Here is a 5,762-nt window from a genome sequence, read left to right as displayed (position 1 = left end):
GTCTGTTATGAGTCAAGACTGAAATGAAGGACCCTGCAGCTCTCCTGGGCACTGTTACTCACCATGTGCAACCTAACCCCAGATATACCCAGTCAAGATTCATACCTCCTGGGGCTAAAATGCTGCTCACTGCCTCCACATCCTCTTTACCCTCACCCTTTTGGGATTCATTCTTTGTCTTCATGGTCTTCCCATATTCCATGTGGAAGGATCAGCTGCACTCGTCCTGGCTGACTATTCATCCAAGCTCTCCATTACTTTGAGACTGGTTGAGGACAAACAGAGGAGTTGGCGCACCCTCATTCTTCTGGTGTTCATTTAGTAACTTCTTCCATTGTCCACAACCTCAATGGCATCAACTCACAAGGATACCTGGATAATGTATGATTGTGTTTGAGGAAGGTACACCACTTAGTTGGCACTAGTGAAACCCAGCTAATGATGTGCCTCTGCCAAAGGCTATTGCTATGAATCTGCAGTAAGAAAGGCATGGAATTCATCTTAATACATTTTTTTTTAGTGGAGTTATATTACGGGAACTGGAATAACCAGAGCCTGGGGATTTCCACAGTACTTAGCATTTTTATGGCCAACTTTGTCATAGCCCATTTTCCTGATTGGTTTCACTGAAATCTTTCTTATCTATTTTTATTTATTTCTTTATTTTGAGAAGTTCTTTGTTATTAAGGATGGATCTCTGGCAGTGGGGAGGGGGGTGGATTATAGGAGGAAATCTAGGTGATAAAAAAAACCCCAAAGATAATGAGAAAAAAATCTCTTGGAAATGAAACTGATCACCCCTCCAGCTTCCCCCTCTTGACTTCCCCCCATTCCCCCTCCAGTAGGGATCTCCTCCACACTATCTCTCTTTTTTTTAGGTTTTTACAAGGCAAATGGGGTTAAGTGGCTTGCCCAAGGCCACACAGCTAGGTAATGATTAAGTGTCTGAGACTGGATTTGAACCCAGGTACTCCTGACTCCAGGGCCAGTGCTTTATCCACTATGGCACCTAGCCTCCCCCAAACTATCTCTTTAATCCATCCTTTATCCCTAGTTGACTTCTCTGCCTCTTAAATTCTCCACCTTCCTCTAGTTTATGTTGCATACTACCAGAATCATCAACACCCACTGAAAAAGCCTATTTGAGCTTAATGTCTTCCCATCACCTACTGAATAAAATAAAACCTTCTTAGTCCATCACTCAGGGCCTTACAGTATCCAACTTCAGCCCTAAAACTCAGCTCCTCTTCCTGATCTACATATACCATGTGTTTGACAGACTTAGTCTATACACCATACCTTGTCCTTTTGCTAACAAAGTCCCATTTCTTTGGGATTTCTTTTCTTATTTCAACTTGTCGAAATTCTACCCATACTTCAAAGGCCAGTACAGAAAACATGGCATTCCAAATAGAATTATGCTTTGCTCCTGATATATGTATTCTTCCAATACAATATAAACTCCTTGAGGAATGAAACTGTTCATTTGTGGGTTTGCATTTCCAGAGCCTTGAATGAAATAGATTCTTCTTGAGTTTATTCGTATCTTTAGGACAACTAAGACCCAAAGAAGTTCCCTCACTTTCTCCTCTTCACCTTTGGATGTGATATTTATTCAATGACTCTCTGAGCTTATCAGAAGCATCCTTCTCACCATTGTTGGTCATTGTTCATAAAGGGAATCAATAGAGTGGTGAGGGCATTGCTGTTTGTAATCGGGAATGGTGCCATCTATCTCAACAGGGCAATGTGGGGGATTTCTTAGATAGCATTTTGTGGAGTAGCCTAGTATGTGGTGTTCTTGATGAAACTCTCCAACAACCTCCAATGACTGAGCCAAATGTGACATTCATAATGGTCTAGGTCCAGCCTCGCCAGTTAGATTGCATCAGTACATGTCTTAGGAATTAACAGAGAGCTTCTAATACTATCCATACCACAAGGGCTCTTGCCAATGGGGTCAATGGAACATGGGATAAAATGCATGCTCAACCAAAGCTACACATGAGTCCTGACCCTGCAGACCTTGTTCCTGGACCAAAGAAGTCCACCTCCATCCCTCTTGTGGGTTCAAGGATGTAGCCTGCAGATTCTGAAGGAAGGGCCACCTTGAGAGGATGCTCAGAGACCCTCCCAACAAAGCCCAGGAAATGTCATAGCCACTCACATCATCTGGCACAGGGGTGATTTTGATTATTCACATTACAGTTAAGCCCCAGAGTTGTATCATATTCAGAAGGTCAATGGCAGGATGCCTCAGAATGTACTCACTTCAAAATGTACTCTCAGCTAAATAATACCATTCCTCCTTCTCTCTCTCCCTCCCTCCCTCCTTGCCTGCAAGGCTTGCTCCAAATAGATTTTTTTCAAGATGACCCTGGAAGAGTTAGGGTCTCTCTGCATGTGGAGATATGAAAAACTCCAGTTCTAGGCTTATCTTTGGAACTCCACTGCTTTCTCCATGAACTCTAGAGCCTCATCCTTAGATGAGCAAAGAAGAACAATGGTTACTAGTGTGAGGACCAATATCCACATATATCATTATTCCCCTTCTGTTGCTATCTTATTTGCAAAATGAAATGGGAAAATGTATGTGTGTTTCCAAAAATGTTGAAATGATTCCCCCAGTCACTCAACACATTTGTTTCTAATTTCTGTCTCTCAGATTCCAAGCCTGGAATATTGAAGACTTGTTATTGCTTAAAAACATTTGTGTGAGGAGACCAAACTTAGCTTTGTGGTTGGCTTTTTTTAACCCATTGAAGTGGTCAGAGGACATAGTTTAGATGTTCATTTTGAGGGGCCTAGAAGAAACACACAGCCTCCCATCATCCCCCAGAGCCCTGCCCTACTGATCGAGAGAGTTTTTCCCACCCCTTACCTCACGGTGGGAAAACTTCTCATCATATGTCTCCTGTTGACAGATTTCTCTTGTTCAGAAGTCCAACAGCTCCACTGGACGTGACATTTTAAGCCGACCATCCATCAGGTTCTACATAAATCGCAGGTGCATTTCCTGGGATGTAAACCTGCAGGGACCAGTGAAGGTTCCAAGATGGCAGTGAGGCACAGCTGTCATTATTGAGATAGATAACTCATGGTAGGTTTATAGGGTCTTAGATATGAAACTGGAAGGGACCCTGGAGGACAGCCAGTCCCATCATCTCCTTCTCTTACAGAAAAGTAAACTGAGACCTGAGGTTACACAGGTTGTATCAGATCTGAAATTTGAACCCATAATTCTTACACCAGAATCAATATTCTTTTCTCCAACCACAATTTCTCCCCATAAATCAACAAGAATCTCTTAAGCATCTTCCAAGTCCTATATATTTTGCAAGGTATTAGGGATGCAAAGAGTGAAGTGGAGAAGGCAGCACCCGGAGGGGCTGAGTCTCTAGAGAAAGAAGGGTTCTAAAAGGTAGAGGTGAGGAATAAAGGTTTTCCAAGTTTGAGGCACAAGAAGGGAAACAGAGAAAGTTCTATAAAGAAATGGAAGGAGGCCAGTTTGATAATGGTGCCATAGGGAGCAGGGAAGGGAGTGATGAATAATTAGACTAGAAAATTAGAGGAGAACTCAGTGGGAAGAGTCATAGAGAGGAGTTTTGAGTAACTCCCAGAGGTGGGAGTGTCTTGAGCAGGGAAGGGCCCAAATCAAGGGAGATTTGGAAAGTGGCTATTTCTCTCCCCCAAATGGCCCAGGACCCCATGAGTTACCCTGGACCACCATCCCTCTCCTAATTTTACAAGTGAGGATGCTGTTGGTCATGTCCAGGAAACATCTCCCTAAATGTAGAACTCTTTGTCCTTGCATTGTTCGTGGTGCAATCTCAGGGGTCTTTTCCTTCTGGGCTCATTAAGGTCCAGTCAGAGCCAACGTCATGAGGCAGTGGGAAATGCCCAGCCTGCAATCTTCATCTGACGCCAGGCGCAAGGACTTGTCTCAACTTGTCTGAGCTGTTTTGGAGATTTGCCTTGAAAAACAACAAAAAAAAACCCCCAAAATGATGAGAGAAGTATCGTAGGGACAAAATCAATGGCTTCTGCAGAGTCCTTCTCCCCATGGGCAGGAGGCAGGAAGACCTCTGAAGAAAAAGACCTGGAAAGTAGGCATCAGAAAGATGTTTCTCAGAAAGACTCCAACTAGGTCAGGTCTGGCTCCATGGATCTGAGCCAGAGACAAGGAGGAGCTAACATTTATATAAATGATTTGTAAGAAAAATCTAATCTCCTTGGCCTCCTTTGGGTCTTGCAACAAGGGGTGTTACAGATTGACTTTAAAGCAAGTTAGTAGGAGACTAAGAGAGGTCATACAAAGAATCCTGGGTCTGGAGCTAAAAGAGAACTCAGACTCCACCTGGTCCACCTACCTCATTTTACAGATGAGGAAACTGAGGTCCAAGATGGTTACTTGACTTGGCCAAGGTCAGAGAGGTAGCAATCTAAATCTCAGTGACTTGTTTAAGATCACACAACCACAATATCAGACACGGGGTTGAAATCTAAGTCTCTCTCCACATCACATAGGTACTCCCCCCCCCAAACCGTACAGGGTCCCTACCTTGCTCATTATGAAAAGAATGTTCACCACTGAGTCAGAGTATTTTGTTTCAGAGGGAATCCAAATGGCCTTCAGTTTCCCCAAGGAGCACAATTCAGTCTTTAAGGATGACTGACCAAAGGTGGCCAGTCCATCACCTTTCCGCTCCTTCCCCATTAATTCTGGTCTTTCACAGAGAATAAACTAAAACCATTATTTTGCCCACCTGGCTCTTAGGAGTAGTGGTTTGTGGTAGGCAAGAGGACAGGAGGCAGGCTAGAAATGGACCATGGGTTCTTGCTGGAAAAGGTCTGCCAGGCCTGCAGAAATGATCAAAATACAATTCTGGCAGCTCTCTCTCCCCCATTTCCCCATTTGGATATGTGGAGCAAGTTTCCAGAACCCTTAGTTGATTGGGGGGGGTTACCACTCCTATTTGGGAGGTGCCATGGAATACCTATAATGGCTCAGTTCTGGGAACAGAAAATTACTATATCTGATATTTTCCAGCTGGAACATCTCAGGCAAGAAACTTGACTGCTTGGTGCCTCAATTTCCTTCTCTGTAAAATGGGAACTGATAGTAATGTTTGCACTGCTTACCTCACAGGGTCATTGTGCTTACTTCACAGGGTCACTGTGGTTGAAGTACTTTAGAAATGACAGCTATTTTTCTTTAGGCCAAAGACCAAGAGGTCCTTATTTTTTTTCTTTTTGGCGTAAAACATAAAACTATATTTAGCCTCTCTTAGTCTATGACTCATTTAGATGTCTGCTTAAGTTAAAACCCTGGAGGGAGTGGGAAGAACCCTTGATCAGAGAAACTGGGTTCAAATTTCAAATGGACCATTCCGTTCTAGGGGCCTCAGTTTCCTCATCTGTGAAATGAAGGGGTTCTTTTATCTACCCTCTGAGATCTAGTCTATTCTAGCTCCAGATCATATAAACTCATCGGCTGAGAGCTGGAAGGAACCACAGAGACCTAGTTGGATTCCCTCATTTACGAATGTTGTTCACCCAAGGTCACCCAACTCATGAAGGGCAAGAGAAGCCAGAACCCACACCTAGGCTTTTCCCCATCACAATCATGGCTCCTTGGGATTCATTTGTAAAGTGTGTGTTTTGGGTTTCCAGGCCTAGGATGTCCTTCGTGTAGGGAGCCCCCTGAGGATGAGCCTTCTGCTACTGTTCTGCCACCTGTGATTTTAGAGAGGAGTCTGGGG

The sequence above is a fragment of the Macrotis lagotis genome, chromosome 7, assembly GCF_037893015.1.
Source record: "Macrotis lagotis isolate mMagLag1 chromosome 7, bilby.v1.9.chrom.fasta, whole genome shotgun sequence".
Taxonomy (NCBI): Eukaryota; Metazoa; Chordata; class Mammalia; order Peramelemorphia; family Peramelidae; genus Macrotis; species Macrotis lagotis.
Note: the sequence above shows the minus strand (reverse complement) of the source record.